The sequence below is a fragment of the Agelaius phoeniceus genome, chromosome 2, assembly GCF_051311805.1.
Source record: "Agelaius phoeniceus isolate bAgePho1 chromosome 2, bAgePho1.hap1, whole genome shotgun sequence".
In the NCBI taxonomy this organism is placed as follows: domain Eukaryota; kingdom Metazoa; phylum Chordata; class Aves; order Passeriformes; family Icteridae; genus Agelaius; species Agelaius phoeniceus.
The window spans coordinates 20,895,495-20,921,912 of record NC_135266.1 but is presented as its reverse complement, the minus strand read 5'-3'; the positions used below and the strand labels follow the sequence as shown (position 1 = coordinate 20,921,912).

The 26,418-nt window shown below is 39.6% G+C and overlaps 1 protein-coding gene across 2 annotated transcripts in view; it reads left to right on the top strand.

The window, feature by feature from the left end:
- Positions 1-26,418, top strand: part of TBL1X (transducin beta like 1 X-linked) — a 195,954-nt gene that overhangs the window by 55,561 nt on the left and 113,975 nt on the right. For both annotated transcript variants that reach the window (XM_054652057.2, XM_077173224.1), the window contains exon 2: positions 123-195. The gene's annotated coding sequence lies outside the window, so the exon portion shown is untranslated. The remainder of the gene's footprint in view (positions 1-122; positions 196-26,418) is intronic.

Genomic DNA, 26,418 nt, shown 5'->3' with positions numbered 1-26,418 from the left:
AGAAAAACTGGAGATCTGAATTTTTAAATTGAGGCCATAAAAGTTGATATAATCAAAGAGATGAGCTTATGAGGAGTAATGTAAATTAATTTTTTTTATTTGTTTCTTTTTATTGTGCACAGGTACCTAAGGATAAAACTGGCCTGAAGGGAAAATCTGGGGCAAACTGGGGACCTTGACTGTTCCTGCACCTGAGTAAGTGAATACTTAGTGGAAGTCAGCTTTACAAAATGTTAAGACTGAAGTATTTTTCAGCATCTCTGTGCCTAATTGCTGTTGTAAGTTTAGACAAGACTTTGGCTTTTGAATTGACTAAGACCAGAAGTGGTAGGGTACCTGCAAGGGAGGGAATGTGCTGTAGAGCCTTCAGTGCTTTGTGGTATGTTTTCTTTTTATTGCTACCCTTGAAGTCTCCATAGAATGAAACATAGCTTATGAACAGGATTTCTTGATATTTTGATGTTTTGCCTTTGCAGTTATTTATTTTTAGATGTCTAATATCTGAGTTTCTTAAAGCTTAACTTGATCTTGCTGGTTTGTAGTCATGGTAAGGAACTGAGACTCAGCAGAACGGAAGGTCAGGCCCAGTTAAATATGAGGTCAGCAGAGGCTGAAGGCTGAGTAGATGACCTCGTGGAAGCTTCTCTTGGAAAGGATGAATGCTCATTTCATGAGGGGTGTTTTTTGAGACAAAAACTATTGTCTTGATTGGGGTTTGCTTTCACTAAAACAGGACAGTGACAGCTTTCCTTCATCTTGGATGGGGCATGTGGTAGACATTCCTTGGTATCTGGAGTCCCCCAGTCCCAAACCCAGCCTACACAGTTTTCTGAAAGGCAGGAAGAGAGTTTTCCATTTATGCACACAGCTTTCTTTCCTGGCAACCCAAGCATTATTCTGGTTGCAAAAAATTATTTTACATGTTGAAAAGTTATGTTGATGTGTTATTTATTATTTAATGCATTTATTTAATTATACGTATTCATATATGACATATCTGTAATCTTAATAAGCAGATACATTTTACATAGCATGAAACTTCTTTCTACTCATGACATATTTTTAAAAATGGGCAAGTTAATTGAGTTTTCTGAAACAATTGCTAGACCTGGAGCCTTTCTTCCTACTGACATTTCTCATGCTAAAAGCATTATCTTTGGATTTAGAGACCTTTACTAAGCTGAATATCCTTACTGGTATCTACATTAAATTTTGAAAACAATACCTACCAGCTGAAAGTCTCTCAGTGTAATCTGGTCTAAACTTGTTACCAGTGCTGTTTATCCCAAATCTGTGCCATGGTTTATTCACGTTCTTCTACTTCATTAATGAACTTACAAATTGATATCCATCACATCACTGCATAAAAAAGTGTATTTCATTTTGCTAGAGTATTTATTGTGTTTATCCCTGCAGTAGAGTAGTAGACAAAAATATCTCTCATTGCTTTCAATATTAAAGAGAATTATGTATGTAACCTAAAAATCTGCCAGGCTTTGTGGGCTCTGCACTCATAAGACTTTTAATTCATTAAGAAATACGTCATGGTAGCATTTAGCATTATTGTTCTTTTATTTGTAAGTTAGGTGAATTACAAATAATTCCTGAGACTGAATTAAAAGTAACTGGTTGCTTTCCTGTTTTAGCAGTTCTCATTGAAGTTCTGCTTCCTTGCCTTGCACTTGCTGTGTATAGTTTTAGGAATTAAGTCTCTGGACTAGTGAACAGGTGTAAGGTTTATTAAAGAAGGGAAGTTCAGTTCTTAAATGATAGTGGCATGTTTTGAAATCCCAGTAGGCTCAACAGCTCTGTTTTAAATCCAGCAGGGACCTTTGAGAGAGGTTTTTGCCTTGTTTCTTTTAACTTCTATGCTAACATGAAGCAAATGTTTTCATTTATTTCCTGTGTTATCAGTCCTACTCTGCATATTTTAGTCTATTGCTTTTGACAGTGATGAAAGGCAGCTATTTCCCAACCTTTTGTATTTTGGGTGCTACATAAGCTCAGCTGTTCATTTTGGGAATGTTTTCTTCTCCTGATTTGTTCCTGTTTCCTCATTTGAAAGGCAGCACTATAAATTCCAGATACAGTTGCAGTCTTCTTGGACTTGTAATTTAGATTTTGTGCCTATGTACATGAGACAGGAGCTTGCCCATAGGAAAGGAAGGCAGTCATTCTGCTGGACTGGAGGACCTGTGGGTATAGTGACAAAGTTACTGTGTCAGTGTTGTGTTACTTTGTGCTTGAAAATGGTCCTTAATTGTGGTCTAATACGGTAGAAGTCAAGAACTAGTGAACTAAGAAATGGAGATAATCCAATTGAATTATGTAGTGTGTTCCTTCATGAATATAGGATTGATCTCTGGGTGTTTTACCCAGTTTATTATTTGCCAGTTACTGTAGTTACCGCATCGCCTACAGATTTTCTCATTCAGACCTGAAATTGAGTGCCTTGGGGCAAGATTTTCTCTGTTAAGCATGAAAATGAACTGGCCTTGGTTTGAGAGCATCCTGTGTGCAGCAGTTCTTGTGCCTGCTGCTCTGGAAAGATCAACTGGTTCTGTGCAAATCTACATTTGGGCATGAAGCAAGATAAGTGCAGCAGTGATGTAACCCTTGCTCTGCTGCTTTCTGTTCTTTCCCAGGTATTATCTGTGTAGGTATTGTCTGTGCCCTGTTCAGAGGCTGAAGTGAAGCTGGCTGGTGCTGGTGCTGTAGCCTCTTGATACCTGTAGGATGAAGCTTTTTCTATTTCTTGTAGCAGTTAATTTCACAGAGATTGCTATTTTTTTTTTTTTTTTGTAAATCGCAGTGTATGGTTTCTGACAGCTTTTAAAGACGTCATATGCTCTGCTGTTTATAGTGTAGAGGTATCTGGGGATTTAAAACTTTCTCTACAGTATCTCTCTCACAGAGATCAATTAAGTTTCTAATTAAAGTTTTATCAACCTAGCATCTATTGAAATCCTAAAAATGTTGGTGTTTGTTGAGACAAACATTGGAGGTTTTCTAATCTCATGAGAAAATTTTTGTTGAGGATTGTTGGGAGTTTTTTTTATATTTTTGAGTGTTTCTTTGTTATTCACAGAGTGGTGTTTGAATAATGGAAAGCTTTAGTAGCTAAAATTTTTTATGAAAAGGAACCAAACAAATTTATTTAAAAAATTTTATTGATTAAAATAGCTTGTTCTCAGCTAACAAAACTGTAGTTGTAATCCTTCCCTGTTCTTTTTGTCTTTGAAGGACTACTTATTTTGATCAGACCTAAAATGTTGATGACAATTGTATCTCTTTGTTTCCCCTGAAGCCTTTCTTTCATGTTTGGAAAGTTGTATATCACTACATATGAAAGGTACCAAAGTCCTGAGGAGGGCCTCAGCATTAAAATATGTAGACACTTTTGCTTTATGAGGCTGTAAACCAGATAATTCATCACTACTGACAACCTGGAAGTAGATGTGGGCTTTTAAAGAACAATATGTTATATTACAAATTCCTTGGGAGAGGGAGTGTTCGTTTTTAGGAATTCCTGGAGAGTGGAAGCCTATTAGGATGGTATTGTACATGTAATAATTCATGTACTTGGCCTAAGTTGTTGTGGTTTTTTTTTTTTCCCCTTTTATTTTTAAGGTCTAAGACCATTTAAACATTCTGTCATAATCATAATAATAATTAGTAGCATCCTCTCTGCAAACACAGAAGAGAGGGGGAAGCTTTTTTTTATTTTTGGAGTGTAATATTCTCAGTATCTATATAAATAAATGATAGTGTGTGGCATGATTCACATGAATAGCAATGCAGCTGTATTGCTGCTGTCTGCCCAAATAGCAAGAAATGAGAGAGAAAGAGGAGGTGACAGGGGGGGATATGAATCTGAGAGGAGAATTGTGGCATGAATAAATTGACACTGTGGTTTTACTGGGGGGGGGACACTCATTACAGGAGGCTTCATCTGTTTGCTGCTTTCCCATATTTAGAAAGCATCTTTAGTGATCCTTTTTGCAAACAGCTCATGCAGTAACTGGCAAAACAGAAGCAATTAGTGGTGTAATCTCAAAGGGAATCTCAAGCTTCACTTTAAGTGCAATGATTAAATCCACTAGAATGATAACCATTGCTGCCAAGAACTCCTGTAATTGGCCACTAATGTATTTTGTTGTAGCAGTCGATAACTGCTGCATTTCATGCACATAATTAGTAATGCATACACGTTTGGTCAGTAAAATTGAAAATCCTGATAACCAAGGGTAGAGGGGGTGGAAGGAGCACAGAGCTGGAGAACTGAAATACTGCTCTGTTGATAGTACCTAACTAGAACTGTGTGCTTCAACAAAACAAGTGTCCTACTGTGCTGGAATACAAATGGGCTGTCTGTGGCAGGATATAGCAAAGACATTTGGCAGAGAGGGATTTGAAAGCTTCTGGCATAATGTAATTGAATTGGCCATTTCTTTAAAGATACAGCAAATTGTTTGCTGCAGCATTCATCATCATAAGGAAGGTCAGACAGCTTGCCAAACATATGATATTCATAATAAAAAGTAAAACGGTGACGCTTATATTTAAACACAAATCATGTTATCATGTTTGTAAAAGCTGCAGAAATGAATGGGAATATTTTTGGTGGTGCTGAGCATTAGTAATCTAAGTAAGACTGTAATTCAAGAGGGGCACAGCTTCTAAGCAGAGAAGAGGTCCACAGGGAAATTCAGCTACTGAGCAACATATGATCCCCCTGATTGGAGAGGGTAGTAGGTGTTTTGGCAGGATTAGTGCTGACTCTATCTTCTGATCACTTAAGGGAAGATAAACTTGTATGATTCTATTTTTTGCCTTTTAAGAAAACAAAGGGAAAAATAACAAAGAAAAAGGACTTGAGTCATTAAAAGGAGACAAAATTTGAACAAAGCGTTGCTGGGGGTTTTTTTTTGTCAGTTATACTGTGACAAAATAAGATGATGCAACAACCTGTAGCATATCGGAAGTGTTCTATGAAATGCTCTGTATTGGTGTGCTGGGAAACCCCTCTCAAGTCACATCCAGAACCCTGAACCTAAATTGCCTGGTGACAGGGGCTTTGGGCCATGCAGTGATGCCTCTGCAAATGAGTAGCTGTTAGCTCTTAGGTTCTAACACATTCAGGAGACTGGCATTTTGATTTCTTGCACCACTGCACCACTGATAGGGTTGGAAATGGGAATCAAAATAATTAGATTGGATATATAGATCCCAGCAAACCAGCCAAGAAAGAGGCTGGGCTGGGGAGGGCTGCTCTGAATTCTAAAATGTGCCAGTGCTGTTTTTATGAGAGCGTGAGGATAGGAGGAATAAACTAGAGTGCAGATGCTCACCATTTATATTCAAAGCATGTAATAAAATAATTGAATGTATGCTTCCTCCTATTAAAGCCTGTTAAAATCAGTAATAAAGTGCATTACTGTTGTATTAAAAAGGGAGCACAAATTTTCAGGTAATATATCTTAGTTGTATACATAGTGTACGGATAAGCAGACTGGGAAGTGGCTTTTTACATTGTCCAAGGCATTCCTCTTTCTGGTACAGGACTGTTCCCATCAGTTCATGTTCTGTTACTTAGTCCAGCAGTATCTTTGCAGTATTCCCTCTGGCAGTTTTTTACAGGCCAACAGTCATTTCCCTCCAAAAAGCCTTTCCTTCTAGTTCCTCAATATTTCTATATAAAAACCCCAACAAAAATAAACCACAAAAAAAGCCCCCATTTTCCATGTACTTCTTCTTGAGTTTCCACAGCTGTTAGAAAATGTCATCCATTTTCTATGCACATTTTTCCTTTAGATATATGTAAACAATTATCCCACTATCTCTTTGCCCACTTTACCATTTTTCACCTGTAAAAAATTATCTTTCTTTACTCAAATGTCAGTTCTTCAGTTTTTTGCTTTTGAGAGACCCACCTTCATTTAATCAGGAGATTCAGGAGTCCAGGTTCTCCTAAACCTGTAGATAATATATTTTTTTCCTATTATCATGATTCCTGACCTTTTTATTTTTTTAATTTCTACTCTGTAGATTGACTGCCCATATATCCTATAATCCTACACCATTTATATCTCAGTGCACTCTCTCTCTTCCTTCCCTACCCTCCTTATTACTGATCTGAATTTTTTTCATACCAAACATGTTAAATCTTGCATTTTCCCAACCCATACCTTGCTTTCCATTTGTATTTCTATTTTTGCTTTTCATTGCATTAAATCCCAAGACCTTGTGTCTGCAACTTCATACCTATCAAGTCCATGTTTAGCATCCATCCAGAGTAGCCTATTGGTTTGTGTGCATGCCTGCCATGAGGAAGGCAGTGGTTGCAGGATCTCCTCTGCTTTGAAGCCAGATGCACAGGGCCATGTCTCTGGTAATTCTGTATGATAGTGACACATGGGAAGTACTTGCCTGCTTTTGCAGAAGCCTGTCCTGCATGCTGTCCCTAAAATACCAACTGATTCCATAAGCAAATACAGCAGTTACTGGCTCCAATTGTAGTCACTGGAAAAAGCTCTGTTGAGCTGTTTCGGAGCTAAATATCAGCATTTTGTTCCTGTTTCCCTGCTTTGGTCTCCAGGAGGTTTTAGGTGTTAGTTTTCTTATTATTGTGCTCTTAATCCATTCATAATTTCATGTTACCCTACTCAGTTGTAAAGATAGTGATGAGGAGTAGCAAGGTGACGTCCTCTTGTTTTAATCTGTGCAAGTCCATAATATCTGAAGCTCCTTCAGCAGTTGTCATTTGTGTGTCCTGAAGGTGTCCCAATCAGTGATTCAATGTTTTGATGTAAGATTACAAGAGTAACAAATAAAAAGTGTATTTGCTGTCCATGTGAAATGGAGGATATTTAGCTGGCATGGGAGTGCAATGTGGATGAGTGGTACTCATACCAGGAGCTCTAAGAATTTGGGTTTACTGCATAAATAGTTTGGTGGTTCTGCAGGAGCTAATTTTTATAGTAGAAAATATAAAATCCAATCTTTTTTGTTCAAAGAAGACTGAAATTATGAGTTGGTCATCATCTGGTAATAACCATGTGAAGATTTATTATATGAGAAGGCTCTTTTTGTTTGGATGCTATGGAAATAAAAAGATGCACTGGAAATAAGAAAAAGAATTCGAACAGGAAACAGATTTTGTTATTCCCCCAATATTCATTGAAGTTGAGACAAGGAATTAGCTGAAATTTTTACATCCAGCTCAGATGAATGTTTAAAATACAATTTCTTTCAGTGTTTGAACATTGTGTTTAATATAAGAATTGCATGTTTGAATTTCAAAACTTGTGTTTTTGAGGAAACCCAGCAGAGGTAGAGGTAACTTGTGTCTCTTGTTGGATTTGTGCTTATTAAGGCCTTCAGTTAGGGTTTGGGCTCTCATCCAGGCTGGTTATTTAGTTCAGATGATGGTCACAGGTTTCTGGAGGGCAGTTGCAACTCAGTAGTTGCTGTGCAAGAAATAGTTCAGTAATGCTCCAAAGGCTAGCTCTTAAAACACACAGCTCACTTACAAGCCCATTAAGGATTGACCTATGTTGGGAGTTTATTTAAATGCTTGGCACTGTTTTTTAATATAGGGAGTTTGGGGAAAAAAAAAAGAAAAAAAGTTGTTTTGTTTTTTAATAAATTTTTCCTTGACCTTTATCTTCAGCAAAATTGGCTGGCAGTATCACAGCAGGTCTAAATGCAACATTTTATTTATGGCATTAATTTTATAGAAGAACAAATGGAGACAAGAAGAAGAAATGAAAGACTCTTTAGCTTTTTTTTAGATTAATAACTTGCGGAATGTGAATGAATGCAAATGTCACTGACTTGAACAAAGAGATCAAATTAAATACCTTAGGCAGGTTACACAATGTCTGTCTAAGGGGACTGCAACACTTGATCCCTGTGTTCTGTCTGCTGCCATTGAGACAACACTATAGCAGTGTATTGCACAGGTAACATTTTCTGCACCTTTTAGGGTGTTAACTGCTATTAAATATTTCCTGTTCCAATGTATAAATAACCTTCTATGATACGAATTTGAGGTAATGAAAACACTTTGCATATTTCAGCACCACAGTATAGCATTTGTTTTATTTAGGAGACTTGCAGGTATATTTAATCTTCTATTGTAGATTTATTAAAATGGTACAATATAAACATCAGGACATGTCATACCACTGACTTGAATGTGCTGTAGCTAAGGACAAACTGGCCTGTTTCTTCCTTGTCTGGAAGACTTTTCTGTGCTTGTCTTATCCTTGGTTATTGGAACTGAGTTTATGCCCTTCTTCTACAATAATCTTCAGAACTAAGGATGTTCAGTGAATGTCTTACCCTTGCAACTTTTCACTGATAATGCACATTTTATGGGAGGATGTTTTTTGCTATACAGCTAATAACTCAGCATGTTATTCTGCGTTCACTTGGCTTTTGAAGGCCATCTTAAAAATATGCAAAAGAATATTCAAATTCCTTTCCTTTTTCTGATCTCTCATGCTAACACTTAGAAACGTGGTGAATGGTCACATCTTGTGAGATAGTGTATAATCAAGGATTTTTTTTTTATTCTTTCTGAACTGGTAAAGCAGTTTCATTTACACACAAGCTTAGCTGTAAAGAGATTAATGTTTAGTTATTTAAAAAGATAAGTATTGTGGCTGTGTAGGACTGAATTATACCAAAGTATGTGGAAAATATTTTTCTATTTTTTGAAAAAAGAAAAAAACCCCATTGTTGTTATGTGTTCTTAGGGGAATATGGTTTGAATCTTGCTTTGTCACAGTAGCAAGTTTGTTAGGTTTTCAAAGCATTAGTCCTTAAATGAATAATACCCTTCTGCCACCCATGCAGTGTTTGGGAAAATTTAATTTGTTTAGGAAATGATAAGTGACAACACTGATATCTTAGCTCCTTATCTTGGGAAGTGCTCCCCTTATTTTCCTTTTCTGTGCCCCTCTCTAGGAACAAAAGCAATACAAGAATGCAGATGTTGAAAGGCACGAAAATGTGCTTAAAGTATTTTCCTTCTGTCTTGGAACAATGGCTGCTGACAGCAGAAGGCTTGCTTGCTTGTTAAAATTAGATTTGAATCATCAGTGTAATAGCAGTAGGAAATTGTAGGATGGAAAGGTGCCAGGAAGCCCATCTATATCTGCCCTTTTGCAGGGAGGGGGGCCTGCAGTGGCTTGAGCTGTCTCCTCAGCTGAGTGAGCCTGCCCTGTATGACAAGTACTGCTTGAAGCATCCTTAAAACAAAATTGTCCTTGAGCAGAAACCATCGAGGTGGGATCCCAAGAACAGACAAAAGCGCAACAGTGCAAGACAGCTGTTACAACTTAGGCTTCTGAAGAGTTTGTTTCTTGTTGGTTCCTTACATCACATTTAATTGGGCCCACTTCCATTACCTCCCACCATTTTCCAGTGCTAGGATAAAAAAAAATTAAATCTGTGGTTTGTGACTTGTTTTTTTTTGGTTTTTTATTTTATGATTCTGAAAACACTGGGTAGTTTTCATAAGTTAGTTGTGAGTAAATTAGAGGATGATGCTTGCTCTGAAGCTGCATCAGAGTCAGCATCATTCTGGCTTATTCTGTTTCTCTTCAGTTGTTTTAAGGCAGTCCAGTGCCCAGTTATTTCTTTTATGTGGTCATTATCTGTTGGCTTTGCAGTAACCCAATCTATGGAACACAGTGACCTCTGTATGCACCTTAAAACCATTCACAGAAATGGTTGTAATTCTGCTGATGCAGAATGCAGCTGCCCATTTAAATCTCTTTTTCTTACAGAGGGGATGGTTATGTCTCTGCTGTGTACTGGCTTCTGTTTAATTTTGAGTGCAGTTTTTACACTACTGCCATAAGCAGCTTAGTTCTTGATTACTTCAGGGAGTGCTTTGTGTGATACAGCAGTAATTGATATCAGCTGAAGTGCTAAACCTACCAGTCCCCTCATTTAAATTAGTGCCAGTTGGAGATGGGAGAACCAAAAGCAGGACTGGGCCTGGGAGAGGACTCCTGCTTTTGGAAATAATTTAGTTTGCTCTCATAATGGAGTAAGAATTCTCTGACCTTCTGGTTATGAGGTTGTTCTTGTCCTAGGGTGGCAAAATCAAATCAAACTGGTTGTGTAGGGACGATCAAGGAGGAATTTTATTTTAAGTGTTTAATGATATTTAGTGCATTACTATTGTCTTCATCAGTGCTATGAGTGCAATCAGATATATTTTAAAATAAATCTACATAAATAACTGGGTTATAATAAATGCAGCATTGGTTTCTATATTTTTTCATAATTTGTTTGCATGTGCTCCATTTAACACTGTTTTGTGTACGTATGTATCTATGTATCTGTACATATCTGGCATTTTTATATATAATGTTCCTTTACTTTGTGGAGAAATAAGTAATTCTACAGCTGGGCTGTATTGTTTATAGGTATTATTTAATAATTGGCAAATATTTAGAAGGCACACTACCACCATAATTTAATGGGACTGCTGTAGCAAATTTGCTGGTGCACAAGAAAAAAATTGAAAGCAGTGCCTGAGCATCAGTGGCCATTTTGACTTGACCTGCTTGTGTGTCTGTGACAGTGTTCACAGGGGTTCTTGGATGAGGGAAGAGACGAGGACCTGACTCCATGTTTCAGAAGGCTTGATTTATTATTTTATAATATATACTACATTAAAACTATACTAAAAGAATAGAAGAAAGGATTTCATCAGAAGGCTAGCTAAGAATAGAATAGCAAAGAATGATAACAAAGGCTTGTGGCTCGGCTCTCTGTCCGAGCCAGCTGGGCTGTGATTGGCCATTAATTGCAAACATCCAACATGGGCCAATCACATATCCACCTGTTGCATTCCACAGCAGCAGATAATCAATGTTTGTGTTTTGTTCCTGAGGCCTCTCAGCTTCTCAGGAGGAAAAATCCTAAGGAAAGGATTTTTCATAAAAGATGTCTGTGACACATGTCCAGCTTTTAGACCACAGTCCCTACTCCTGCACATGTACCAACTGGGAAAACAGTGCATTATGTGGAAGATTTTGCTGGAAGTTGGTGGTTTATTTGTGATTGAAAAAGTGGGTAGGTTTTGATCTGCCTTATTCTCCCAGGGTCCTTACAGGCCAGCAGAGGGATGTAGTGTGAGGTGGGGCTCGGATGATGGTGGTTTGTACTTGTTCTTCTCTGTAGCAAGTCAATTATTTATTATTTTATGTGTCCTGTGGTCCCGTATCATATTTGTAGACAGTTATTTGCCAGTTTCTCAAGACAGCAACATGAGCCATTCCCTTAAATAGCCCAGATACTTGTGTTATAAAGAACCTTTTTCTAAGTGTTCTTCCTGTTTGTCTTGTAGGTGTCTATAAAAGTATGTAAATCTAATCTATAATATTAAGGGGTTTATGGCCTTAGTACTTACATTTCAGTTCCATGCAGTGCTTTGTGAGACTGCATGTACTCTTAATCATATTGTTAGCCATTATCATCTTTAAGCATATTTCATGTCCCTTGGGTGTCCACCTACCATCTGTTCCTTTATCCCATTAGATTTCCACCAGATTTCTCATTTTTTCTCTAGCATACTGTGCTGAAAAAACCCTCCTTACAGTTTCCCTCATTGATCTCCCAGTTTAGTCTTAATTACACAGCTAATCAGATTACAATGACTCTCTTTATTTCTTACCTCCCTGTGCTTTCCAGTATGACCAAAAGCATGTACTTCATTTCTGCACATGGGTATGTATATGCATGCAGAATATACAAGATTCTTCTAAGCAGTGCTTTCTGTTCCTCTCACTTTGCATGGAGGGTATAAAGACACACAGTTCTTCACAACTCCATCAGCTGCTGGGCTTCCACTTCCTCCTAAGGGAATCTAACTCTTAGCAGTTGACCTGAGCCAATTCAAAAGCAGTGTCCTGCCCTCCTTCCCTTCTCCTTGAGCTGTGCTCCCATCCCAGGGTACCGTCAGCCCTGTCCTGCTGCTGCCCAGTGCTAAAGGATGCACAAGGAGCTTCCAGCCAGCTCGGCAGTCTGTCCCCAATGGCATGCCACAGCTTAAATAAGCTTAGGCTGGCTATTAATACACGGTGCTGAGTCACTGCTGAAATGCTTTACCTTGCTGTGCAGCCTCTGTAAAGCAAGCCATAGGCAGATCAGGTGTGCTAGGACAGGCTGTAGCTCACTGTCCCGGGCCATGAAACACGAGTGACTCAGCCATTTGTGTGGAGAGGCAGGCGAGGCAGCTGTGGAGCATCACCCCTGCAGGTGTCTGCTGCCACCCTGCTCTGCTTGAGCATCACTGCTTAGACTAAAACCTGGGAAAATACTCTCCACACACAGAAAGCGTCTTTCTGTTCCCTTTAAAACCTGTGAGAAATGCAGTATTCTGGGAAGATGCATGAAGATTATTTACAAACCTAGTGACAATTCCAAACCACTGAGAGAGCATGTTTACTGTTAACTGGCATTAACTGGCATTCTTGCATGGGGAAGCATTGTTTTATAGGGCAGGAAGGGTTCATCCATTCACTGCTCATTTTTTATTGCTGGACAAAAGCTTGCCTGATCAAACAGCATGTTTTCATGGCTAATGAGCTCAGTCAGTCCTTGGTTTCTATCCATGTACTACAGGAAATAAACCGTATGGAATATTACTGTGGAATATTTAGGTTCATTTATAAATACAAAGATTCATGTGTACAAATTGGCTTCACTCTTAATTGATTTAGAATACTTGAGTAGACAACACAGCTGAGCCAATGTAACTCTTGCTGCCACTGAGAGATGTGGTTCAGGCCTCACTTTTGTCTTCCCATCCCTTCTAGCCATATGGTGCTTGCCTGACTCCTCAATCCAGTGCTGAACTCCTTCCTTCCTGGATGAGATCAAGCCATTTTATCTGGTCTGATGGTATGAAACAGGTGTGGGGAACTGTGTGCTTCATTTCTGGAAATGATGTTTCAGCATGAGGGTTGCAGGTCTAGTGAGAAGCCTCTAGTGCTGAGAGGTGTACGAACTAGATCAGCATGGGTTCATTTCTACTTACTGTTTGGATCAAGAAAATGAGTAGTCTGGTTTTACATATGTCTTCTGTGATACATTTTTAGATGTTACCACCTGCACATGATATCACAGTCTTGTGGCAAAAAAAAAGAAAAAGGAAAAGAAAGGCATTTTTAGCACAGATGATATGATTGATAGAGCTGTGGTTTTACATACTTTGAATTTTAGTGGAGTGAGGAGACTTTCTACTCTAAAGCAATCTTGCATTTCAAAATAAAAGATATTTAAAAAATGCTTTGCTGCATCAATACTTGGCAGAAAAACAAGACTTATTACTTTACCCAGTAAAAATCAATGGCCACAGAAAAAAAACATGTTCTTCACCAGCTAATCATGTAGAACAGGGCTTTGTTTCAGTAGTTTTGATGACTGATGAGGGTATCACATGTTTTAAGTACTGGTGCTCTACTTGTGTTTATTCTGACTTTTTGTCTTAAAAAGCTGGCCAGAATCATCTCTGCTGTACAGCCATCCTTTACATGAGGCTCGTTGCAAAGCCATGTAGTAACTCTGGGAAACAGTTACAGAAGTTTGCAGCATTAGGAATGGTGTTTTGGGAACCATTTTTATTTAACATCCTTAATGAGCATGTGTGAAATTGCAAATGCAAAATTTTCAGGGACAAACTTAATGCTTGTGCTCAAGAGCTGGATCAGGTACTGGGGCACAAAATGTCCTGTTAGTGTTGCTGAGTTCAGCTGCTGCTGTTTGCCCAGCCTGGGAGCAGCAGCAGCTGGTGGAGGGAGCTGCTGATGGCCCAGGGAGGCAGGCAACAGGAAGGGAGAGGGCAGAGCAAGACTCTGCTTCTGTCTGGGACAAGCAAAGCTGAGGCAGTGTCTTAGGTTTTGGCAGCTCAGGTCTGCTTTTCCCATATTTAGGTTTTCTAAAGTCTTAACAGCATTATCATTTGTGTGTCATCTCCTTGGCTGTTCTCCTGTTTTCTGTAGAGAAAGGAAACATCCTAGGTGTAGTGTTTAAAAATCATAGTACTGGCAGCAGTCCTAGTTTTGGTATTCCTGGCCACTGATAGCCTGTGACAAAATTGCTTAAAGCTGACCAAAGGGATTGCCTAGGGTAATGGGATTGCACTGCTATCTCTTGTGGACCAGCCACTGGAAGGAGATGTCCGAGCTGGATGGAATGAATTAAATGTGCCTTTGCACCTGCAGAGCCAAGCACACCAGAGCACACACACCAGAGCCTGTGTGGGTTGAACTGAGCCCGAGGCTTGGGGCCTTCAATGGCTCAGGGAGTCACCTTCTGTTTGTGAAGCCCCCATCCAGAGGGAGGGAGCCCAGTGCAGCACAGTCAGGCCAGCCAGGCAGAAGCCATTGGGAGTGGCCGAATGGGGACATGTTCCCCCCTTCCTGCACTTCCTTGGGCCTGGCTGGGTGGTCTGCCTGCCTGCTGGGGTCTGGCTAGAGCCTGGCTTTGTGTTGAAAAGAGCCAGGGCTGGGCAGGCAGTGTGCAGAGGGTAGTGGGGGACTTCAGCAGATGGATTTAGTAGTCTTTGTTGACGTAACTTAAGTGGGATTTTTTTTTCCATCAGATTTAAGCATAGCTAAGGCTGAACACGTTTTGCTGAGACTGAAATGGCATCTCCCAGGATTTCTTGTTGCCCAGTTTCAAAACACTCTTATAAAACAGGGAGATTTACAAAAATGACAAGAAACTGCATTATAGTAGAAGATGGAAGTAAGCTTAAGTATAGGTGCCATGGCTTGTTGCTTTACATCTAGAAACAGACCTTTCTATTCTCAAGCTATTATACTGAATATCCCCATCTGTACACTGTGCAGAGTTGGGGTCCTCACTGGTTTAGACAGTCTGGCTCCCCAAAAAGCTATTTGAGTGAGGTTACTTACATGTGAGAGAAATTACTTACAGTCAGATTGCCTATGAAAATTGCATCATGTATGTGTGTGCATACAGGTGCATGTATACCTGCGCTGAATGCAATTAAAATCACTCTTCCATAGGGACCACAAGGTTTGCAGGCTTTTTCCACACAGGGCAGTATCTCATAGACACAGGTTCTGTAAAAGCCAAGTGTTTTCTTACACTGGCAGTATATTTTTGGAAACACAAAACTGTGAGCAAGCAGCACCATGTCACACATCCGTAAGGTTTGCACAGAGGTAGGGTAGCACAGCCCAGGAATATGGATGTGTTCCCATCCATCCATCCATCCATCCATCCATCCATCCATCCATCCATCCATCCATCCATCCATTCTTCCATCCATCCATCCATCCATTCTTCCATCCCTCCTTCCCTTCTTCCCTCCCTCCCTGCCCTCTCTATGCCTGCTCAGGCTCACAGCAGGAGCACAGAGATGGCTGTGCCTGTACCTGTTTGTGGGTGATGGGTTGTTTTTGGGTGCAGAGATGGCTGTGCCTGTACCTGTTTGTGGGTGATGGGTTGTTTTTGGGTGCAGAGATGGCTGTGCCTGTACCTGTTTGTGGGTGCTGGGTTGTTTTTGGGTGCAGAGATGGCTGTGCCTGTACCTGTTTGTGGGTGCTGGGTTGTTTTTGCCCTCGATCTCTGCAGGAAGAGAGCAGCAGCTTATCTAGCCCTTCAGTCTGGTTTGCTGAGTGGAATAGCTTATGAGAAAATGGATGCCTTGTTTTCCAGCATGTCCCAGGGATGGCCACGCAGGAGAAAATGAGGATCTGAGCTTGAGGAATCTCTCAGCAGCTTTCCCTGCCATTTAACATTTATAAATATGCTATGAAGGCTCCTTTTTCTCTCCAGGTAGCTGCCTTGCATTAGTCCTTGCAGCACAGTGGGAGGAGGGGAGGGAAGGAGCCTTTCCAGACCCTCACCAGCACTCCTAGGGAACCCTTCCCTAAACAGAGGTGCTTGCACACGTATCTCTCCATATATATACGTATAAATCCATGTATATACAAGGTGTGACTTTAGGCTTGGAATTTGTCTTCTGGGGTAATCTAATCACTTGCTTTTTAGTGATTATAGTAATGAAGTGTTGTTTCCTTAAGTATTTAGTGCTTCTAAAAATTACTTTCTTCATTTTCTCACAGTTTGAGTGACACAGCATTGCATTATGAGCAGACATTATGTGCCGTGAAATAGAAATGCATACAGCCCTTACATTGAACTAACTCAAGAAAGGTTCTAATACTGATACAGAAATGAGCTGCACAAAACAATTCCTCCTGAATAACCCACTAGAAAATTCTCTGCTGTTCAAGTGCATTATTCCATTATTAAGTGGGATAATGAAAACAATTTTTAGCAAATTGTTCTAGCTTTTTGCAGCAGTTTGTTTCCTTCAATTCTTCAAATGATCTTGATGTTTTAATGAATTAATTCCCTCAGTATCCTGTTGGAAAAGGCAGAAGTGGCATAAGGAATTACAAACTCTTAAGAGAGTAAGAAAGCCACTTACTTGGAATATAATGAAAAGTCTTTTAAAAGGAGTGATTAGCTTCTTTGGGGTTTGGACCTTTAACATAAACTACTGTCTCATAAACACTGGTAGATTTAGCTGTGCTGGTTTAAGATGTGACAATTACCCTTTGTAGTCATCTGCTGGGCTTAATCCTTCATCAGCTGCCCAAGAAAATGCAATCCAGCCTGTGAGCCCTGTGGAAGCAGTGGCTGGAGATCATGTAACCCCTTCTGCCTGGCCCTACCAGAGCTCTTTACTGCTAGGCTCTTAATCATCTGCATCTGTTTATGGTAATAAGGGAGAGGAAATAGGAGTAGGGAAACAACCCTACAAAACAACCAAACCAAAATTCCAGCCAGAGCCAGGCTCATTGCCTTTAGCTGTGGACTTCCCTACCAGCTTCCAAACAGTGTTTCCAAAGTGTTGTTTTCAGGTAGCTATTAGCTACCAGTTTTGTGGCATTGAGGTACATAGGTTTCTTATATTCCTTTGAGTAGGCTTTTCTTCTTCCCTGCCATTCCTTTAAAACAATAATCAATGAGCTTTTTCTGTGGGACCAGTGTTGCTTTTGAGCATTATCTCAATTTACTCAGTCCACGTTAGTGCTAAAGGCAAAAGGTTCTGTTACTCTGTTCATATCCTAATAGAAGCACAGAATGTTAAAGGGTTGGAATAGACCTAAAAGGTGAGCTGGTGTGCAAGCCCCAGTGCCATGGGCAGGGACACTTCTCACCAGCTTGCTCAAGGCCTTGTCCAGCCTGGCCTTGAACACTGCCAGGGTTGGGGCTCCCTTTCTCTGAGTTGAACAAAGCATTGTCAGACCTATGCTGGAACAGCTCTCTTCTCTCTCTGTGCCTGCTACACTGCACATGGGCTGGAAACACGAGAGTGCCCATGGAGCTGTTTCCCTCTTCCAGAGGTCAGCTGTGCTGCTTCAGTGTCACTGCAAGCCCAGGGAAAACACTTCACACTGCAGCTGTACCAATATCAAACAAAGGATGTGTTCTTGTGAATCAAACTCTCACTTCTTCTCTTTGTATTTTCTAGAGCTGTCCAGATAGCCTTTTTTTTGTACTGGTGAAAAAAAGGCTTTTTCAAAGAACTGCACATTTAAAATATGTGTGCCAAAGGAATAGGAGGAAAGCTATTTGTGTAGGAGATACTGCTGTTTGATTCACATTTATCCTTCTGCCACTGTCGTTTCTCTTTTAACAACTGGAGCAGAAGAGTCTGAAAAGGGAACTGGAAAGACAACCACAGGTTTTGTTTTGAAAAGCCCTTTGGAAAGAATACCTGTTTCATACTGCTGTTCCAGCATGGAAGCTCTGTGAGCAAGGCTCCACTGCAGGCCTTTTTGGAGCAGGCTTGTTAACCTGACTGGTTGCTTTCCTTATGTCCCTTATTTTGGACAATGTCACAGGGTCTGTGATAACATAAATGTGGGCAGAGTGCCACAGGCTGATCAGGTGACTCTAGGAGGTATCTGCTTTAAAAAAAAAGAACAAATGATTGCATTGAAAATGCTGAGCAGTGTTTGTTTATTGGCTGTAACAGCGCTGCATGGTGGGGACGGGGGGCTGGGTTGTGCAGAAGCCCAGGGTAGCATGGTAAACACAGCACCTTCTTTAGGGCAATTCTTTACCTGAGCCAGTCATACTTTACTAAAGGAAAAGCTGTGGAGTGTAGCATGTCCTGCAGTACTCAAACTACTGTGGGTATGTCTTCTGCAGTGTGGCCTGGAAACTCATGCATTGTTTTGTTATGCTTTTCATCAAACACAATCCATCCTGTATGTCTGATTTTATTCTTAAATTATGGCTTCTGGGGACAAGAACTATTTTTTTTCTCTTTTCATTGGGATTTTTCTAGATTCTAACATAATCTTCCATATAAGATTCACAATTAGCATTTCTAAGCAGCAATTTAGTACAAATAATGATATTTTATTGATCAAGGTTTTCTGTCTCCTGCTGTATCTTGAAAACTGCTGGCTGGATTCAATGCTTCTGAGCTTCTTTATACTGTTATTCACTGACTTGTAATTCTGAAGATAAGAATAAATAATTCACATGAGGCTAGCAGGTTTTGTTTATCATTTTAAAAAATGTTGCAACAAAGTGGTTTGAGTGTTAGGCCATATAATGCAATTCCAAATATTTTCAAAATAGGAAACTTATGATATAATGTTATTGATGTTCTATCTTGCTAAATAAATATTTCAGTGGACTGATAATGTAGAGCTGCTTTAGGGGGATTTCTGCTGACATTTCTGCTGTTATAGTGTGATTGCTATGCTACTGATGTTAGGTACCAAACCTGACTCACTGCAAAATGTTTACAGTTTTGCTTTTTCTGTGTTCTAAAAATGGAGCAGCTTTCACAGTCTTTTATTCTCATATAACTTCTCCCTTTCCATGCAATCATACCTAGAAATCAGCAGCTTGCTTTGCTGGGCTGACATGCACGCTGCTTTATTTTTCAATTTCATCAGTAATAGGCTTTTCCTAGCTTGTAATGCTGCTCCACTGACACAATGATAGTTATTCCTTATTCACACAAAAAAAAAATCTAATGAAGTCTCTCTAAAGATTTCAGTCTTTATGTTGGAGTTATTAAAATGTATAAAATTATTCCGATTAATAGCTTTCATTTTTCAGCACTTTATTCTATTTGTTCTTGAAATAGAGTACACATTTGTAATATTGCTCTGGGATGTATGGAGTCTGATACTTATCTCCTCTGGCCTCTGTGCTGGCTGGGCTTTGAAGTGATAGTGTGTGTTCAGACTTCCCTAGATGGGGGAAGAGGAAAATAAAACTCTCTTCAGGACTTGTAAATCCTCTTCAAAAGAATCAGGGCCAGAAATAATGTCAGCAAGAGGCCATGTCTGCCAAACTGTGGCTGCTTCTGCTTCTGTACCTGGTGGTGTTTGGGAAGACAGTGGGTCCCAGTGGTAAAGCAGTGCTTCCTCCTTGTGTGCACGGCGTCTCTGCTGGGCCAGAAGCAGCTTTCTGATGGACACAGGTCCTCAGATCTGAAGCCAGACCTGCTGAAACTCAGGCCACCTGACTTTAGGCTGAAGTGGGTCTGTTATTTGTCCTTGCCTGACTGTTTTACCAGTGAAGTACCATCTATCTCCATCATTTGCTTTGGTGGCAACTACTTTGTACAGCTCATACCTCTCCAAGGCTAAAGGTTCTTAAAACCTTTTGGCCCTGGTGGCACACTCCAGTGCCTTGTGCTGTTTAGCAGCAGATGGCTGAAGGCTTTTTGATTTGTATGGTTGTACTTTCAGGTAGGACTAGGCTTTGTGATGTTGTTTGTGTACAAATTCAAAAAGATTCATTTCAAAAGGCAGCGTAAATCTAAGTAAAAATGGGCCACTTCTCTTAAAATGTAGCCACTCAGGGTGCTTCATTAATGCATGCACTTGGGAGTTGTTTTGTTGGTTGGTAATTTTGTTAGTTCTGAATCCATGAGGAAATAAAACTGACCCAGAAAAAAGCCCCAGTTCATAGAGTTTTAAACTAAGGACTGTGGTGTCCCACCCTTAGGAAGGAACACCTAAGAAGGGAGCACCAAGTAGATGCTTGGTGATCAAAAGGAATGACAGAAGTAAGAGGCTCCACAAAAGCTGACAAAGTTGTGTTAGTAGATTACACAGCTGGCATGGAAATTGGTGTTCATTAGTCCCTTATCTCTGGGTATGAACGTGTGGCAGTGAATGTGGATAAAGGGTTAGGGCACAAGGGAAGAGAGTGTGACAGAGATTAATTAAAGAGGCAGAGAGAGAAGCATGGGATGTAAAGAAGGAATAGAGAGATCACCAGTCCTGGTTCCAGCATTGATCCAGGTGATGGTGTGGCCAGGATCCTGGGCTGCATATGTCCCTAGGCTTTGTTGGGTGCTTTTTTAATGATAGGATTCTCCACTCTGGAGATAAATTTCTCATTTTCTATGCAAATTAGCTACCATGTGCAATTTGTTTTTCTAGACCTTTCTGGAAATGTGTCAGAGGGCTTCAGGCATCTTTGGTAGCCTTGATCCCCCACTACTGTCCATGCCTTCTTCTCAACCTCATCCCTGTGCTTGTGCTGTTCTGTGTTGTGTTGATGTCCTCAAGCCAGAACAAGGAGGTTTCTCCCAGGAAAGGGCTGCCCTACCTCTGTATGGCCCCCTTCTCCAGCCACATCCTGTTCCTTCTGGCAGTGTTAATGCCAACAATCCTTGGTTGTTATCACCAATCCTTGGCTGGCTCCACAGCTATCAGGGCCTGAGACAGACAATAAACATCAGCCCCTTATCTGCTACAGGAGCACGTGAGCACGTTCCTCAGGGCTAGAAAGTTATTTCATGTTGAGGAAAGAGTGCTGAGTTAATTGGTGTTACTTTTTATGTGCTATGAGCTTAGAATATCTACATAAATGCACCTCTCTCTTTTTACAGGTAGTAAGTTACAGAACATCAGTTACTAAGCCTTAAAATGCAGTTCTGTCTTGGGATCCAACATAGGGAGCCATATTACTGTCAGTGATAATAAGAGTCATACCCATGCACTAAAGATAAAACCCTTATGATTTCCCAGTTGTGATAGGGAGCAGGATGAAATACATTGTCATGAATGTTCTGAAGAAAGGTATTGGCCTGGCTTTCTGATAAAGTTGGCAGTTAAAAAATTGGTGTTATTGTTAAATTGGACAAATTTGATCTGGAAGTAGCAGAACACAGAAAGCAACAGACACAATAATGTCACTAGAATCAGTTTTCACATTTTAAGACTCACAGACCTTGGTTTGGACCTCAGATTTGCCAGTGGAAATCTGGAATAGCTTAATCTGTAATTCATTTGAGTCTCTCCAGGCATACTTTGCTGGAATTGAGTGCAGCCTCAGCCAACCCACTCCAGGCTAAATTGTTCACCTGTTTATTCACCTATGAACACATGCATCAACTCACCCACTGACACAGTTTCCTATGAAGCCAGAAGACAGGGGCACATTTTATAAAAGCAAGGAAATCTTGAAATTCATAACGTTTGACAGCCATGACAAATAAGCAACCGTATCCATTACCAGTCCCCAGAGTTATCTAGTATCCTTTCTTTATGTAATTTCTTACACTACTTTTTTTTTTACATCAATCTTCTTATCACTTGTTATTTATTATTCATAGCATTAATAAGAGTTCACTCCTTCCCTTTTATTTTCATTGGTGTCTTGAATATTTTAACACAGTAACTGTGCTTGCTTTGTTTCCGTGCTGTGGATTTTTTTGTGCTTTTTTTCATCTTGTGTTTTCTAGTTTTATCGTCTGGAAATATTATTAAAGACATTATATACCTTTTCTTCATCCAAAGACATGGTGCATCTGTTGACCTTCAGGGCATATTGCCGGGGCCATCTGGTTTTCAAGGGAAGTGGGGGTTGGCAAGGAATGGGGAAGGATTTAAAGCAGAAGGAGATATTAGGTTACTTCTTTATTATTTGATTAAGGTTTTCCTTTGTTGAACAGTAAGACTGATTGGTACTTTGTTACAGTGTTTGTCTTTTTATAGTCTTTGATTCTTCTTGTGGTGTTTTTTTGTCGTTGTTGTTTTGAAGTGGTGCTGGGCTGGGGAAGCTCTTGTGTACTTGTGCTTGTCTTTATCAAAATAAACAAAACAATATGGCCCCAAACTGCTGTGAGGTGTTAACCAGTGCTGCTGTAGTCTGTTAGTACCAGGATTAAATGACACCATTTCAGACATTGCTCATCTCTCAGTTGAAGCAAGTGTTAGTGAGGAATTAACAGGACAAAATACCAACCTCATTTCAACCTGAGAAAAGTTGTATTTAGGAGAAGTTTGGGTTCTGGAATTTTCCCCCCAGTTTTTCAGAGGGAGCCTGATAGCTTTTTTCTAGTGAATTCACAGCATATAGATAAGAGATACCATTCAATTTCTACTGTTATCCTTCCAGAATAAAGGAGTCTGACATGTGGGTGCAGGTTTTACTGGGGCTGGAGACAGAGCAGAAAAATAGGGAATTTTATCAACTCTGGATGCTCCCTGTTTCAATATGGCCACAGCAATTGCTGTTCAGTGGTTTTGATACACCTTTGCTTTATTATCTTTTTCTCTTAGTACCATTAAGAAACCACTGGTTGGCCATATAGGATATAAATTGGTCATTTTTCTTACATTTTGTAAATGTTTGTCATATATCATATCGTGAAATACACTGCAGTGCTTAAAAAGCTTTCATTTTCTTATGCTAAAAGCTGTTACTTTTCAGTTACCCAAAGTCTTATAAATTAACTGAAAATATGGTGCACACTTTCTTAGGAGAGGAAAGAAAAATTCTTTTAAGTAAAGGTAAAGAATAAAGTATTTGTTTTAACTGAAAATAGGAAACAGCCTGGTTCTAAGAGAAAAGTTTAACCTCACATGTTAGAAGTCATCTCCTCTAAATTAAGAAGGGGCTAATTTCAATTAAAGCAGAATGTGTCTTCATGTGTGTAAGTTCTGAGTGATGTGTTTAAAACCCAGAACAAGCATCCCAGGAGGAGGGGGAGTCTGTTTGTGTGTGTCTGTGTCCCAGGGCTTCTCCTCATTGTGTAATCTCCATAACTGACCCCCAGTAAAACAAAATCTCCCCCCAGTGCAACAGTTCCTGCCCATGCACAAGCCTTCTCACAACCTGTAGCAAACCAAGTGTCTGGGTTACAGTTCTAACAATATGATGATCTTGTCATATGCTTTTGTATTTAATAATGTCCAGAACACTTATTAATTATTCAGTTTATTATCAGTCTTCTCAATGGATTTATTTCTCCATCTTGATCAGGAGGACAAAAAGCCAGTTATACACTTACCTTACCAATAAACCTGTATGTATGATGAGGAAAGAGTAGAAGAAACAATGTACCTTTGCAGTGTTTAATCCTGAAATTAATAAATAATCCTGCCTGAATTTGGAGAAGGGGACACGGGGTGTGGGGGGGAATCTCCTATCTCCTGTGAGGAAAGAGGAAACTAAGTAACTCCAATAGGAAAGTCTGCTTAATCCATTGTGGTTTTGGGGATATTTCATGTTTAAGTGTATAATTTGGGGTGTCATTCCGATCTTGCTCTTAGCTTTTTCTCCAGTTTCTTTTAAATAAGCAGTGAAGTTGAGAGTAAGGCAAAAGAGCTTATGGAAGCATAGTTAAAAGCTTGCTTTGATGTTTGCCTTGTGACCTAATAACAGCATTGCAGAAACTTACCTAAATAAAACTGATAGGGACCCGGTTCCGTGTCCATATTTTGTTTGTTTGGGCTTTTTTATTTTGTTCCTTGGAGGAGGATTGGTTAGCTGATCTTAATTTTGAGGAACAGCAGAGGACAAAAAGACAGGCTATTGTCTTTTCCAATGGCCATGATCAAAAGCTTTCTCACAAAGTCACACATGGGTTTGTAGAAATTCCACCCAAGGCTCGTAGCTGCCTGCATTGGCTTTCAAGACTGTGTAGCTTTTCTTAGGAAAACATGTAAAAACAAAAAACATCTGTCAGAAGAATTTTTTTTGTGAACCACACCTTGGAATTCCTTCCTTGCTGGTAGTGAGTTTGTTTAAATGTGAAATTACCAAGAGTGGTGTAATCTGATTTCAGCAGCTCAGGGGGTTGTGAAGGTGTTGGAGAGACCAGGCTTTCAAAGAGATTCGTGGTGCCATAAAACATAAAACTTTGATATAATTACAGGTTTTGCTTTTTTAGCAACACACAGTAAAATCAGACACAGTAAGAACATGAACAAGCAAGGAATCATGTTGTTTTCAGGTGAGCATGCAGTACAAAAAGTTAAAGACTGAATATTTTATTTTACAAAACTGAAAGCCTGTACTCTAGATTAATTTTTTCAAATCTTATTCTGTGGATCATTTCCCCACTTCCTTTATATTTTAATTCAGAATTCCTGTCTGCTGCTTTTTTATTCATGCAGAAGTGCTTATGGAATTGTAAATGAAATTGTTTTCTGAATCAGACATCAACGAGGTCATTAATTAAATTCCAAGTATAGAGCCAAACCATATCCTGGCTGCCTCTGTAATGTTGATGGAATTAAAACAGGTGTGGTGACAAAAAGTTTTATGTGGAAAATCATGATTACTTTGGTTCGACATAACAGGGTAAGTCTGTTTGACTTTCAAATCCTGAATTAATTTGCAAGATGTGAATCTGGAATAACACTGGTGGAATGAACAGATTCAGTGACATGTGACTGGAGTCCCTTAACTACAGCCATTCTTCCCATGCATTTTTGAAGGCATACCTGAAGGAATAAAACATCTGTAAGTTCTGTTTGAATTTAAGTGATTTTTTTCTCATTAAAATATCATATTTTGGTTTTCTTACCAAAGCAATGTTTCTAATAGAAAACGTTCATCTGTTCTAATGATCTGAAGAATGTGAAGTAGCTTGATGGAGGTTTATAGGAAACATTTTCCCAACAGAAAAGAAAGCATGAAAAGAATGTGCAGATTACCATTTGGAAATGTAGTAAGTGAACAAGGGCACTGGCATGGAAGTCAGATAAAAAAGGTTAAAAAGGTCTATAAAGGACATTAAAAAAAAAAAAAAAACCAAAACCCAAAAAACAGACACTGAAACAGGTTGTCCATAGAAGCTGTGGATGCCCCATGCCTGTAAGTGTGGAAGGCCAGATTGGATAAGGCCTTGAGCAACCTGGTCTAGTGGGAAATGTCCCTGTCCATGGCAGGGGCTTTGGAACAATGTGATCTTGAAGGTCCCCTTCAAGCCAAGCTATTCTATGGTTTTATACAAAAATAGAATTGTTTACATAAATCTGGAGATTTTTCCAAATGTTAAGGTTAAGTACGTTAAGTAATATTATCAAGGGTTGCAAGTCAGTGTGACAAATAAGACTCTGAGGTTGACAGTACTTAAGAATAGAAGCAGTGCAGCAAGAAGGGCTGCAGAGCAAAGGGAGAAAGAGTGTTCAGAATAATTCTGGAGAATAAGCACATTAGAAATGGATAAGGATTCTGGTCTTCAGTATAGAAGTCTGAAGCACAGAGTATCTTTTCATAAGTGATAATCAAAATCATTTGCATGGAGGATAAGAGAGTCAAGGACAGAGCTCCATGGATTCCCCAAATGAGATGTAAAATGCAATTAACAGTGAATAGAAACAGCCAAAACAAAAAGTAATTCCAAATGTTGTAAGAAGAAGTGTAAAAAATGAGCAGTTTCTTTTTCAGTTGAAGCCATGGTTATATGCACCATTCACATTTCAGTCAGTGGTTTCTTTACTGAAGAATTGAATTCACAAGTGGAAAAACCAGTATACTGGAGTACTTGAGGATGTGCTAGGTGTTGAGTGACAGGCCCTTCTGTCTTCTGAGAGACATTTTACATCTGCAGTTTCTGTGGATTGTAAAAGAAAAACCTGTCATTTTGCCTTTTATTAAGTAGTACACTGGATGGAATGAAATCTACTGAACAGGAAGAAAGTTTGAACAAATCAGTGTATTTATATGACAAGTTAGATTAAACCCCGTAGGTAAATAAAATGTGTAAACATGGAAGATGAATTTGGGTTTTCAGGGTGATGCTGCCTAACTCCTTTTCTTTGAAAAAAACTCCAACAAAACACACACACGCACTATGAGAGAAGAACATAGAAGTGTGTCTTTCTAGTCTAGAACACCCATTCTTTTGGGTGGGATCATCTCATCATCTACCTTTTTACATAGAGTCAGGTAACAGCGGTGTCTGTCTGCTTTGGAGCCTTCCCTGATGCAGGCTTAGGTGCTTCCAGCACGTGGCCTCTCTCCTTGTGGGGAAGTCTCACCATTCAGGTGTACCATGCCCCAGAAGTCCCTGTCTCCTGAGGTGGAGAGGAGCTGCCCTTGGCACATGTCTATATTATCCCTGTCAAAAAG